Genomic DNA, 13,411 nt, shown 5'->3' with positions numbered 1-13,411 from the left:
AGTTTCCTCTACCAGCTCTCGGGTGGCCTCAGCAACGCTCACGCCTCCCCGTCGGGGAATTGAACCCCGGTCTCCCGCGTGACAGGCGGGGATACTCACCACTATACTAACGAGTAAGCACACAGAAACGCTTCCGACAGTTTGCCAGAGTTTGCCAGCCACCTTTGGGCTTCATAGATGTTGTTTCAGCTTGGAGGGGGCACGTTTCCATCACCATTTAGGCTTCTACTTTGGAGCCAGGCAGCCGACGCAGTACCACCGCTAAAGCTCTTGACTCAATCAATTCAATTTTATCCCTCATCCCACATCATTGATGTTACATCGCACAGTGATTTGCCTCCTCTCTGTGATGGCATACATTCAACACTTTCATCCAGTTCAGTCCTGTGACAGCTGCAGAGATCTGGACGGCGGATTCGCACTTTTGCGGGCTTGATATTGCACATCATCGGCCACTACAGGCAAGCAGGAAACGCATATGATTTTTTGTTGCTTGTTTGCTTATTTGTTTGTTTGTTTCTTTACTTGTTTGTTTTTCTCTCTTTTCCTGGCTTTGCAACAGAAGCAAGCACGATATGCAAAATACTTGGAGTTCAATGTTTTGGCCCACGCTGCATTATTCTTTTCCCGTTTCCCGACACCACACTTTAGAAAGAAATCCTTCGTGTGGGTATCGAGAAGGATTGGCACCATGGGCTCGCCGTGGATGACTTCAGGTACACGGTGTGCAAAAGTGCAAGATGGGCGTTGTTCTCTCGTGCTCACAGAAGTTTTGATCTTGGTGTTCCAAACAAGGACTGTTTTGAGCGAGAAAGCTTTTTTGTGGCAGGAGGGAAGGGTTAACCAGAGGACAAGAAGATAAGGTGATTCGCATTCGAAGCAGACGTACAAGGAAAGAAGGATTAGTTTAGGCAGCATGTTGTTGTGTGAGCTGACTGAAAGTCGTGTGCTTTCAGATTGAATGTTAACATTCAAGAGAGAATGGTAGGATGCTGCAAGGGAATTAAAAAAAATCAGGGCCGAGGGCTGATCACTCGAATACGTTGAGTAGCTCTTGCAAAGGGATCGCACAGGCTATGTGTATTGGGCATGTAGCATTCCCAACACTTTCTTCAGTGCCTCTGAGCACCTTGTCTCGTTGCGCTTGTTACTGAGCCATTCGAGGTTATTAACCTTTGCCACCTTTCACTTCTTTCCGTCCAGGTGGCCCTTACTGAAGTTTGATGGCGTCCAAGGTGTGTGACCTTCCTCCTCAGATTGTCTATCTGCCTTGAACAGGTGGTGGTGTGTGGCTGCTAGAGGGTCATTTTGCTGTCAGACTATGAACGCAATGGTGTTGCTGCCGCGTGAAAGATGTACTGAAATGTGTTGCGTCGTGGCGTATAAAGCATGTTGGTTGTAGAAAGCATCGCGGTTTAATGAAGCAATGAAATGTGCCAAGGAAAATGTGTTTAGTGCATTTTGAATGAGCCGCTTTGTGAATGCAAAGAAGAGAAAGTGGCCAGTCTGATGAGCAAAGAGCGGTTGTTGTGCGGTGATTGTGATAGGCGGATGTGTGGAACATGTTTGCTGTTGATAGTTTTGATAAAACGGGTGGCGGGCCGCGTACCTGTTGTGGATGAGAGTCTCCATGCGGCAGTGCAAAGCGATTTGGAATTCAAAAAGTTTCCCCTGCCAGCTCTCGAATGGCCTCAGCAACGCTCACGCTACCCCGTCGGGGACTTGAACCCAGAAATCCCGCGTGATAGGCAAGGATACTCACCACTATACTAACGAGGAAGCACACAGTGACGCTTCCTACAGTTTGCCAGAGATTGCCAGCCACCTTTGGGCTTCATAGATGTTGTGTCAGCTTAGAGGGGGCACGTTTCCATCACCATTTCGGCTTCTACTTTGGAGCCAGGCAGCCGACGCAGTACCACCGCTAAAGCTCTTGACTCAATCAATTCAATTTTATCCCTCATCCCAGATCATTGATGTTACATCGCACAGTGATTTGCCTCCTCTCTGTGATGGCATACATTCAAAACTTTCATCCAGTTCAGTCCTCTGACAGCTGCAGAGATCTGGACGGCGGATTCGCACTTTTGCGGGCTTGATATTGCACATCATCGGCCACTGCAGGCAAGCAGGAAACGCATATGATTTTTTTTTGCTTGTTTGCTTGTTTGTTTCTTTCTTTCTTTACTTGTTTGTTTTTCTCTCTTTTCCTGGCTTTGCAACAGAAGCAAGCACGATATGCAAAATACTTGGAGTTCAATGTTTTGGCCCACGCTGCATTATTCTTTTCCCCTTTCCCGACACCACACTTTAGAAAGAAATCCTTCGTGTGGGTATCGAGAAGGATTGGCACCATGGGCTCGCCGTGGATGAGTTCAGGTACACGGTGTGCAAAAGTGCAAGATGGGCGTTGTTCTCTCGTGCTCACAGAAGTTTTGATCTTGGTGTTCCAAACAAGCACTGTTTTGAGCGAGAAAGCTTTTTAGTGGCAGGAGGGAAGGGTTAACCAGAGGACAAGAAGATAAGGTGATTCGCATTCGAAGCAGACGTACAAGGAAAGAAGGATTAGTTTAGGCAGCATGTTGTTGTGTGAGCTGACTGAAAGTCGTGTGCTTTCAGATTGAATGTGAACATTCAAGAGAGAATGGCAGGATGCTGCAAGGGAATTAAAAAAAAATCAGGGCCGAGGGCTGATCACTCGAATACGTTGAGTAGCTCTTGCAAAGGGATCGCACAGGCTATGTGTATTGGGCATGTAGCATTCCCAACACTTTCTTCAGTGCCTCTGAGCACCTTGTCTCGTTGCGCTTGTTACTGAGCCATTCGAGGTTATTAACCTTTGCCACCTTTCACTTCTTTCCGTCCAGGTGGCCCTTGCTGAAGTTTGATGGCGTCCAAGGTGTGTGACCTTCCTCCTCAGATTGTCTATCTGCCTTGAACAGGTGGTGGTGTGTGGCTGCTAGAGGGTCATTTTGCTGTCAGACTATGAACGCAATGGTGTTGCTGCCGCGTGAAAGATGTACTGAAATGTGTTGCGTCGTGGCGTATAAAGCATGTTGGTTGTAGAAAGCGTCGCGGTTTAATGAAGCAATGAAATGTGCCAAGGAAAATGTGTTTAGTGCATTTTGAATGAGCCGCTTTGTGAATGCAAAGAAGAGAAAGTGGCCAGTCTGATGAGCAAAGAGCGGTTGTTGTGCGTGATTGTGATAGGCGGATGTGTGGAACATGTTTGCTGTTGATAGTTTTTATAAAACGGGTGGCGGGCCGCGTACCTGTTGTGGATGAGAGTCTCCATGCGGCAGTGCAAAGCGATTTGGAATTCAAAAAGTTTCCCCTACCAGCTCTCGAATGGCCTCAGCAACGCTCACGCTACCCCGTCGGGGAATTGAACCCCGGTCTCCCGCGTGATAGGCAGGGATACTCACCACTATACTAACGAGGAAGCACACGGTGACGCTTCCTACAGTTTGCCAGAGATTGCCAGCCACCTTTGGGCTTCATAGATGTTGTGTCAGCTTGGAGGGGGCACGTTTCCATCACCATTTCGGCTTCTACTTTGGAGCCAGGCAGCCGACGCAGTACCACCGCTAAAGCTCTTGACTCAATCAATTCAATTTTATCCCTCATCCCACATCATTGATGTTACATCGCACAGTGATTTGCCTCCTCTCTGTGATGGCATACATTCAAAACTTTCATCCAGTTCAGTCCTCTGACAGCTGCAGAGATCTGGACGGCGGATTCGCACTTTTGCGGGCTTGATATTGCACATCATCGGCCACTACAGGCAAGCAGGAAACGCATATGATTTTTTTTTGCTTGTTTGCTTGTTTGTTTCTTTCTTTCTTTACTTGTTTGTTTTTCTCTCTTTTCCTGGCTTTGCAACAGAAGCAAGCACGATATGCAAAATACTTGGAGTTCAATGTTTTGGCCCACGCTGCATTATTCTTTTCCCCTTTCCCGACACCACACTTTAGAAAGAAATCCTTCGTGTGGGTATCGAGAAGGATTGGCACCATGGGCTCGCCGTGGATGACTTCAGGTACACGGTGTGCAAAAGTGCAAGATGGGCGTTGTTCCCTCGTGCTCACAGAAGTTTTGACCTTGGTGTTTCAAACAAGGACTGTTTTGAGCGAGAAAGCTTTTTTGTGGCAGGAGGGAAGGGTTAACCAGAGGACAAGAAGATAAGGTGATTCGCATTCGAAGCAGACGTACAAGGAAAGAAGGATTAGTTTTTGGCAGCATGTTGTTGTGTGAGCTGACTGAAAGTCGTGTGCTTTCAGATTGAATGTTAACATTCAAGAGAGAATGGCAGGATGCTGCAAGGGAATTAAAAAAAAATCAGGGCCGAGGGCTGATCACTCGAATACGTTGAATTGCTCTTGCAAAGGGATCGCACAGGCTATGTGTATTGGGCATGTAGCATTCCCAACACTTTCTTCAGTGCCTCTGAGCACCTTGTCTCGTTGCGCTTGTTACTGAGCCATTCGAGGTTATTAACCTTTGCCACCTTTCACTTCTTTCCGTCCAGGTGGCCCTTACTGAAGTTTGCTGGCGTCCAAGGTGTGTGACCTTCCTCCTCAGATTGTCTATCTGCCTTGAACAGGTGGTGGTGTGTGGCTGCTAGAGGGTCATTTTGCTGTCAGACTATGAACGCAATGGTGTTGCTGCCGCGTGAAAGATGTAGTGAAATGTGTTGCGTCGTGGCTTATAAAGCATGTTGGTTGTAGAAAGCGTCGCGGTTTAATGAAGCAATGAAATGTGCCAAGGAAAATGTGTTTAGTGCATTTTGAATGAGCCGCTTTGTGAATGCAAAGAAGAGAAAGTGGCCAGTCTGATGAGCAAAGAGCGGTTGTTGTGCGGTGATTGTGATAGGCGGATGTGTGGAACATGTTTGCTGTTGATAGTTTTGATAAAACGGGTGGCGGGCCGCGTACTTTTTGTGGATGAGAGTCTCCATGCGGCAGTGCAAAGCGATTTGGAATTCAAAAAGTTACCCCTACCAGCTCTCCGGTGGCCTCAGCAACGCTCACGCCTCCCCGTCGGGGAATTGAACCCCGGTCTCTCGCGTGACAGGCGGGGATACTCACCACTATACTAACGAGGAAGCACACGGAGACGCTTTTTACAGTTTGCCAGAGATTGCCAGCCACCTTTGGGCTTCAAAGATGTTGTGTCAGCTTGGAGGGGGCACGTTTCCATCACCATTTCGGCTTCGACTTTGGAGCCAGGCAGCCGACGCAGTACCACCGCTAAAGCTCTTGACTCAATCAATTCAATTTTATCCCTCATCCCACATCATTGATGTTACATCGCACAGTGATTTGCCTCCTCTCTGTGATGGCATACATTCAACACTTTCATCCAGTTCAGTCCTGTGACAGCTGCAGAGATCTGGACGGCGGGATCGCACTTTTGCGGGCTTGATATTGCACATCATCGGCCACTACAGGCAAGCAGGAAACGCATATGATTTTATTTTGCTTGTTTGCTTGTTTCTTTCTTTCTTTCTTTACTTGTTTGTTTTTCTCTCTTTTCCTGGCTTTGCAACAGAAGCAAGCACGATATGCAAAATACTTGGAGTTCAATGTTTTGGCCCACGCTGCATTATTCTTTTCCCCTTTCCCGACACCACGCTTTAGAAAGAAATCCTTCGTGTGGGTATCGAGAAGGATTGGCACCATGGGCTCGCCGTGGATGACTTCAGGTACACGGTGTGCAAAAGTGCAAGATGGGCGTTGTTCTCTCGTGCTCACAGAAGTTTTGATCTTGGTGTTCCAAACAAGGACTGTTTTGAGCGAGAAAGCTTTTTTGTGGCAGGAGAAAAAGGTTAACCAGAGGACAAGAAGATAAGGTGATTCGCATTCGAAGCAGACGGACAAGGAAAGAAGGATTAGTGTAGGCAGCATGTTGTTGTGTGAGCTGACTGAAAGTCGTGTGCTTTCAGATTGAATGTTAACATTCAAGAGAGAATGGCAGGATGCTGCAAGGGAATTAAAAAAAAATCAGGGCCGAGGGCTGATCACTCGAATACGTTGAGTAGCTCTTGCAAAGGGATCGCACAGGCTATGTGTATTGGGCATGTAGCATTCCCAACACTTTCTTCAGTGCCTCTGAGCACCTTGTCTCGTTGCGCTTGTTACTGAGCCATTCTAGGTTATTAATCTTTGCCACCTTTCACTTCTTTCCGTCCAGGTGGCCCTTGCTGAAGTTTGATGGCGTACAAGGTGTGTGACCTTCCTCCTCAGATTGTCTATCTGCCTTGAACAGGTGGTGGTGTGTGGCTGCTGGAGGGTTATTTTGCTGTCAGACTATGAACGCATTGGTGTTGCTGCCACGTGAAAGATGTAGTGAAATGTGTTGCGTCGTGGCTTAAAAAGCATGTTGGTTGTCGAAAGCTTCGCGGTTGAATGAAGCAATGAAATGTGCCAAGGAAAATGTGTTTAGTGCATTTTGAATGAGCCGCTTTGTGAATGCAAAGAAGAGAAAGTGGCCAGTCTGATGAGTAAAGAGCGGATGTTGTGCGGTGATTGTGATAGGCGGATGTGTGGAACATGTTTGCTGTTGATAGTTTTGATAAAACGGGTGGCGGGCCGCGGACGTGTTGTGGATGAGAGTCTCCATGCGGCAGTGCAAAGCGATTTGGAATTCAAAAAGTTACCCCGAACAGCTCTCGGGTGGCCTTAGCAACGCTCACGCCTCCCCGTCGGGTTTTTGAACCCCGGTCTCCCGCGTGACAGGCAAAGATACTCACCACTATACTAACGAAGAAACACACAGCGATGCTTTTTACAGTTTGCCAGAGATTGCCAGTCACGTTTGGGCTTCAAAGATGTTGTGTCAGCTTGGAGGGGGCACGTTTCCATCACCATTTCGGCTTCTACTTTGGAGCCAGGCAGCCGACGCAGTACCACCGCTAAAGCTCTTGACTCAATCAATTCAATTTTATCCCTCATCCCACATCATTGATGTTACATCGCACAGTGATTTGCCTCCTCTCTGTGATGGCATACATTCAACACTTTCATCCAGTTCAGTCCTGTGACAGCTGCAGAGATCTGGACGGCGGATTCGCACTTTTGCGGGCTTGATATTGCACATCATCGGCCACTACAGGCAAACAGGAAACGCATATGGTTTTTTTTTGCTTGTTTGCTTGTTTGTTTCTTTCTTTCTTTACTTGTTTGTTTTTATCTCTTTTCCTGGCTTTGCAACAGAAGCAAGCACGATATGCAAAATACTTGGAGTTCAATGTTTTGGCCCACGCTGCATTATTCTTTTCCCCTTTCCCGACACCACACTTTAGAAAGAAATCCTTCGTGTGGGTATCGAGAAGGATTGGCACCATGGGCTCGCCGTGGATGACTTCAGGTACACGGTGTGCAAAAGTGCAAGATGGGCGTTGTTCTCTCGTGCTCACAGAAGTTTTGATCTTGGTGTTCCAAACAAGGACTGTTTTGAGCGAGAAAGCCTTTTTGTGGCAGGAGGGAAGGGTTAACCAGAGGACAAGAAGATAAGGTGATTCGCATTCGAAGCAGACGTACAAGGAAAGAAGGATTAGTTTAGGCAGCATGTTGTTGTGTGAGCTGACTGAAAGTCGTGTGCTTTCAGATTGGATGTTAACATTCAAGAGAGAATGGCAGGATGCTGCAAGGGAATTTAAAAAAAATCAGGGCCGAGGGCTGATCACTCGAATCCGTTGAGTAGCTCTTGCAAAGGGATCGCACAGGCTATGTGTATTGGGCATGCAGCATTCCCAACACTTTCTTCAGTGCCTCTGAGCACCTTGTCTCGTTGCGCTTGTTACTGAGCCATTCGAGGTTATTAATCTTTGCCACCTTTCACTTCTTTCCGTCCAGGTGGCCCTTGCTGAAGTTTGATGGCGTACAAGGTGTGTGACCTTCCTCTTCAGATTGTCTATCTGCCTTGAACAGGTGGTGGTGTGTGGCTGCTGGAGGGTTATTTTGCTGTCAGACTATGAACGCAATGGTGTTGCTGCGGCGTGAAAGATGTAGTGAAATGTGTTGCGTCGTGGCTTATAAAGCATGTTGGTTGTCGAAAGCTTCGCGGTTGAATGAAGCAATGAAATGTGCCAAGGAAAATGTGTTTAGTGCATTTTGAATGAGCCGCTTTGTGAATGCAAAGAAGAGAAAGTGGCCAGTCTGATGAGTAAAGAGCGGATGTTGTGCGGTGATTGTGATAGGCGGATGTGTGGAACATGTTTGCTGTTGATAGTTTTGATAAAACGGGTGGCGGGCCGCGTACGTGTTGTGGATGAGAGTCTCCATGCGGCAGTGCAAAGCGATTTGGAATTCAGAAAGTTTCCCCGAACATATCTCGGGTGGCCTCAGCAACGCTAACGCTTCCCAGTCGGGGAATTGAACCCCGGTCTCCCGCGTGACAGGCGGGGATACTCACCACTATACTAGCGAGGAAGCACACAGAGACGCTTTCTACAGTTTGCCAGAGATTGTCAGCCACCTTTGGGCTTCAAAGATGTTGTGTCAGCTTGGAGGGGGCACGTTTCCATCACCATTTAGGCTTCTACATTGGAGCCAGGCAGCCGACGCAGTACCACCGCTAAAGCTCTTGACTCAAGCAATTCAATTTTATCCCTCATCCCACATCATTGATGTTACATCGCACAGTGATTTGCCTCCTCTCTGTGATGGCATGCATTCAACACTTTCATCCAGTTCAGTCCTGTGACAGCTGCAGAGATCTGGACGGCGGATTCGCACTTTTGCGGGCTTGATATTGCACATCATCGGCCACTACAGGCAAGCAGGAAACGCATATGATTTTTTTTTGCTTGTTTGCTTGTTTGTTTCTTTCTTTCTTTACTTGTTTGTTTTTCTCTCTTTTCCTGGCTTTGCAACAGAAGCAAGCACGATATGCAAAATACTTGGAGTTCAATGTTTTGGCCCACGCTGCATTATTCTTTTCCCCTTTCCCGACACCACACTTTGGAAAGAAATCCTTCGTGTGGGTATCGAGAAGGATTGGCACCATGGGCTCGCCGTGGATGACTTCAGGTACACGGTGTGCAAAAGTGCAAGATGGGCGTTGTTCTATCATGCTCACAGAAGTTTTGATCTTGGTGTTCCAAACAAGGACTGTTTTGAGCGAGCAAGCTTTTTTGTGGCAGGAGGGAAGGGTTAACCAGAGGTCAAGAAGATAAGGTGATTCGCATTCGAAGCAGACGTTCAAGGCAAGAAGGATTAGTTTAGGCAGCATGTTGTTGTGTGAGCTGACTGAAAGTCGTATGCTTTCAGACTGAATGTTAACATTCAAGAAAGAATGGCAGGATGCTGCAAGGGAATTAAAAAAAAAATCAGGGCCGAGGGCTGATCACTCGAATACGTTGAGTAGCTCTTGCAAAGGGATCGCACAGGCTATGTGTATTGGGCATGTAGCATTCCCAACACTTTCTTCAGTGCCTCTGAGCACCTTGTCTCGTTGCGCTTGTTACTGAGCCATTCGAGGTTATTAACCTTTGCCACCTTTCACTTCTTTCCGTCCAGGTGGCCCTTGCTGAAGTTTGATGGCGTACAAGGTGTGTGACCTTCCTCCTCAGATTGTCTATCTGCCTTGAACAGGTGGTGGTGTGTGGCTGCTAGAGGGTCATTTTGCTGTCAGACTATGAACGCAATGGTGTTACTGCCGCGTGAAAGATGTAGTGAAATGTGTTGCGTCGTGGCTTATAAAGCATGTTGGTTGTAGAAAGCGTCGCGGTTTAATGAAGCAATGAAATGTGCCAAGGAAAATGTGTTTAGTGCATTTTGAATGAGCCGCTTTGAGAATGCAAAGAAGAGAAAGTGGCCAGTCTGATGAGTAAAGAGCGGATGTTGTGCGGTGATTGTGATAGGCGGATGTGTGGAACATGTTTGCTGTTGATAGTTTTGATAAAACGGGTGGCGGGCCGCGTACGTGTTGTGGATGAGAGTCTCCATGCGGCAGTGCAAAGCGATTTGGAATTCAAAAAGTTTCCCCTAACAGCTCTCGGGTGGCCTCAGTGACGCTCACGCCTCCACGTCGGGGAATTGAACCCCGGTCTCCCGCGTGACAGGCGGGGATACTCGCCACTACACTAACGAGGAAGCACACAGAAAGGCTTCCGACAGTTTGCCAGAGATTGCCAGCCACCATTGGGCTTCAGAGATGTTGTGTCAGCTTGGAAGGGGCACGTTTCCATCACCATTTAGGCTTCTACTTTGGAGCCAGGCAGCCGACGCAGTACCACCGCTAAAGCTCTTGACTCAATCAATTCAATTTTATCCCTCATCCCACATCATTGATGTTACATCGCACAGTGATTTTCCTCCTCTCTGTGATGGCATACATTCAACACTTTCATCCAGTTCAGTCCTGTGACAGCTGCAGAGATTTGGACGGCGGATTCGCACTTTTGCGGGCTTGATATTGCACATCATCGGCCACTACAGGCAAACAGGAAATGCATATGATTTTTTTTTTGCTTGTTTGTTTGTTTCTTTCTTTCTTTCTTTACTTGTTTGTTTTTCTCTCTTTTCCTGGCTTTGCAACAGAAGCAAGCACGATATGCAAAATACTTGGAGTTCAATGTTTTGGCCCACGCTGCATTATTCTTTTCCCCTTTCCCGACACCACACTTTAGAAAGAAATCCTTCGTGTGGGTATCGAGAAGGATTGGCACCATGGGCTCGCCGTGGATGTCTTCAGGTACACGGTGTGCAAAAGTGCAAGATGGGCGTTGTTCTATCATGCTCACAGAAGGTTTGATCTTGGTGTTCCAAACAAGGACTGTTTTGAGCGAGCAAGCTTTTTTGTGGCAGGAGGGAAGGGTTAACCAGAGGACAAGAAGATAAGGTGATTCGCATTCGAAGCAGACGTACAAGGCAAGAAGGATTAGTTTAGGCAGCATGTTGTTGTGTGAGCTGACTGAAAGTCGTGTGCTTTCAGACTGAATGTTAACATTCAAGAGAGAATGGCAGGATGCTGCAAGGGAATTAAAAAAAAAATCAGGGCCGAGGGCTGATCACTCGAATACGTTGAGTAGCTCTTGCAAAGGGATCGCACAGGCTATGTGTATTGGGCATGTAGCATTCCCAACACTTTCTTCAGTGCCTCTGAGCACCTTGTCTCGTTGCGCTTGTTACTGAGCCATTCGAGGTTATTAACCTTTGCCACCTTTCACTTCTTTCCGTCCAGGTGGCCCTTACTGAAGTTTGATGGCGTCCAAGGTGTGTGACCTTCCTCCTCAGATTGTCTATCTGCCTTGAACAGGTGGTGGTGTGTGACTGCTAGAGGGTCATTTTGCTGTCAGACTATGAACGCAATGGTGTTGCTGCCGCGTGAAAGATGTAGTGAAATGTGTTGCGTCGTGGCTTATAAAGCATGTTGGTTGTAGAAAGCGTCGCGGTTTAATGAAGCAATGAAATGTGCCAAGGAAAATGTGTTTAGTGCATTTTGAATGAGCCGCTTTGAGAATGCAAAGAAGAGAAAGTGGCCAGTCTGATGAGTAAAGAGCGGATGTTGTGCGGTGATTGTGATAGGCGGATGTGTGGAACATGTTTGCTGTTGATAGTTTTGATAAAACGGGTGGCGGGCCGCGTACGTGTTGTGGATGAGAGTCTCCATGCGGCAGTGCAAAGCGATTTGGAATTCAAAACGTTTCCCCTAACAGCTCTCGGGTGGCCTCAGCAATGCTCACGCCTCCCCGTCGGGGAATTGAACCCCGGTCTCCAGCGTGACAGGCGAGGATACTCACCACTACACTAACGAAGAATCACACAGAAAGTCTTTTTACAGTTTGCCAGAGATTGCCAGCCACCATTGGGCTTCAGAGATGTTGTGTCAGCTTGGAGGGGGCAAGTTTCCATCACCATTTAGGCTTCTACTTTGGAGCCAGGCAGCCGACGCAGTACCACCGCTAAAGCTCTTGACTCAATCAATTCAATTTTATCCCTCATCCCACATCATTGATGTTACATCGCACAGTGATTTTCCTCCTCTCTGTGATGGCATACATTCAACACTTTCATCCAGTTTAATCCTGTGACAGCTGCAGAGATCTGGACGGCGGATTCGCACCTTTGCGGGCTTGATATTGCACATCATCGGCCACTACAGGCAAACAGGAAACGCATATGATTTTTTTTTTGCTTGTTTGTTTGTTTGTTTCTTTCTTTCTTTACTTGTTTGTTTTTCTCTCTTTTCCTGGCTTTGCAACAGAAGCAAGCACGATATGCAAAATACTTGGAGTTCAATGTTTTGGACCACGCTGCATTATTCTTTTCCCCTTTCCCGACACCACACTTTAGAAAGAAATCCTTCGTGTGGGTATCGAGAAGGATTGGCACCATGGGCTCGCCGTGGATGTCTTCAGGCACACGGTGTGCAAAAGTGCAAGATGGGCGTTGTTCTATCATGCTCACAGAAGGCTTGATCTTGGTGTTCCAAACAAGGACTGTTTTGAGCGAGCAAGCTTTTTTGTGGCAGGAGGGAAGGGTTAACCAGAGGTCAAGAAGATAAGGTGATTCGCATTCGAAGCAGACGTTCAAGGCAAGAAGGATTAGTTTAGGCAGCATGTTGTTGTGTGAGCTGACTGAAAGTCGTGTGCTTTCAGACTGAATGTTAACATTCAAGAGAGAATGGCAGGATGCTGCAAGGGAATTAAAAAAAAAATCAGGGCCGAGGGCTGATCACTCGAATACGTTGAGTAGCTCTTGCAAAGGGATCGCACAGGCTATGTGTATTGGGCATGTAGCATTCCCAACACTTTCTTCAGTGCCTCTGAGCACCTTGTATCGTTGCGCTTGTTACTGAGCCATTCGAGGTTATTAACCTTTGCCACCTTTCACTTCTTTCCGTCCAGGTGGCCCTTACGGACGTTTGATGGCGTACAAGGTGTGTGACCTTCCTCCTCAGATTGTCTATCTGCCTTGAACAGGTGGTGGTGTGTGGCTGCTAGAAGGTCATTTTGCTGTCAGACTATGAACGCAATGGTGTTACTGCCGCGTGAAAGATGTAGTGAAATGTGTTGCGTCGTGGCTTATAAAGCATGTTGGTTGTAGAAAGCGTCGCGGTTTAATGAAGCAATGAAATGTGCCAAGGAAAATGTGTTTAGTGCATTTTGAATGAGCCGCCTTGAGAATGCAAAGAAGAGAAAGTGGCCAGTCTGATCAGTAAAGAGCGGATGTTGTGCGGTGATTGTGATAGGCGGATGTGTGGAACATGTTTGCTGTTGATAGTTTTGATAAAACGGGTGGCGGGCCGCGTACGTGTTGTGGATGAGAGTCTCCATGCGGCAGTGCAAAGCGATTTGGAATTCAAAAAGTTTACCCTAACAGCTCTCGGGTGGCCTCAGTAACGCTCACGCCTGCACGTCGGGGAATTGAACCCCGGTCTCCCGCGTGACAGGCGGGGATAC

General features: G+C 47.4%; 2 non-coding genes across 2 annotated transcripts; both read right to left on the bottom strand.

Moving 5' to 3' along the window:
• Positions 1 to 44: 44 nt before the first annotated feature.
• trnad-guc (transfer RNA aspartic acid (anticodon GUC)) lies at positions 45 to 116 on the bottom strand. The gene has a single exon. It is a non-coding gene; the product is annotated as a tRNA-Asp (tRNA).
• A 4,919-nt stretch (positions 117 to 5,035) lies between these two features.
• On the bottom strand, positions 5,036 to 5,107 carry trnad-guc (transfer RNA aspartic acid (anticodon GUC)). The gene has a single exon. It is a non-coding gene; the product is annotated as a tRNA-Asp (tRNA).
• Positions 5,108 to 13,411: the final 8,304 nt, after the last annotated feature.

The sequence above is a fragment of the Heterodontus francisci genome, chromosome 34 (assembly GCF_036365525.1).
Source record: "Heterodontus francisci isolate sHetFra1 chromosome 34, sHetFra1.hap1, whole genome shotgun sequence".
NCBI classification, from domain to species: Eukaryota; Metazoa; Chordata; class Chondrichthyes; order Heterodontiformes; family Heterodontidae; genus Heterodontus; species Heterodontus francisci.
Note: the sequence above shows the minus strand (reverse complement) of the source record. Positions and strands in the feature narration are given on the sequence as shown.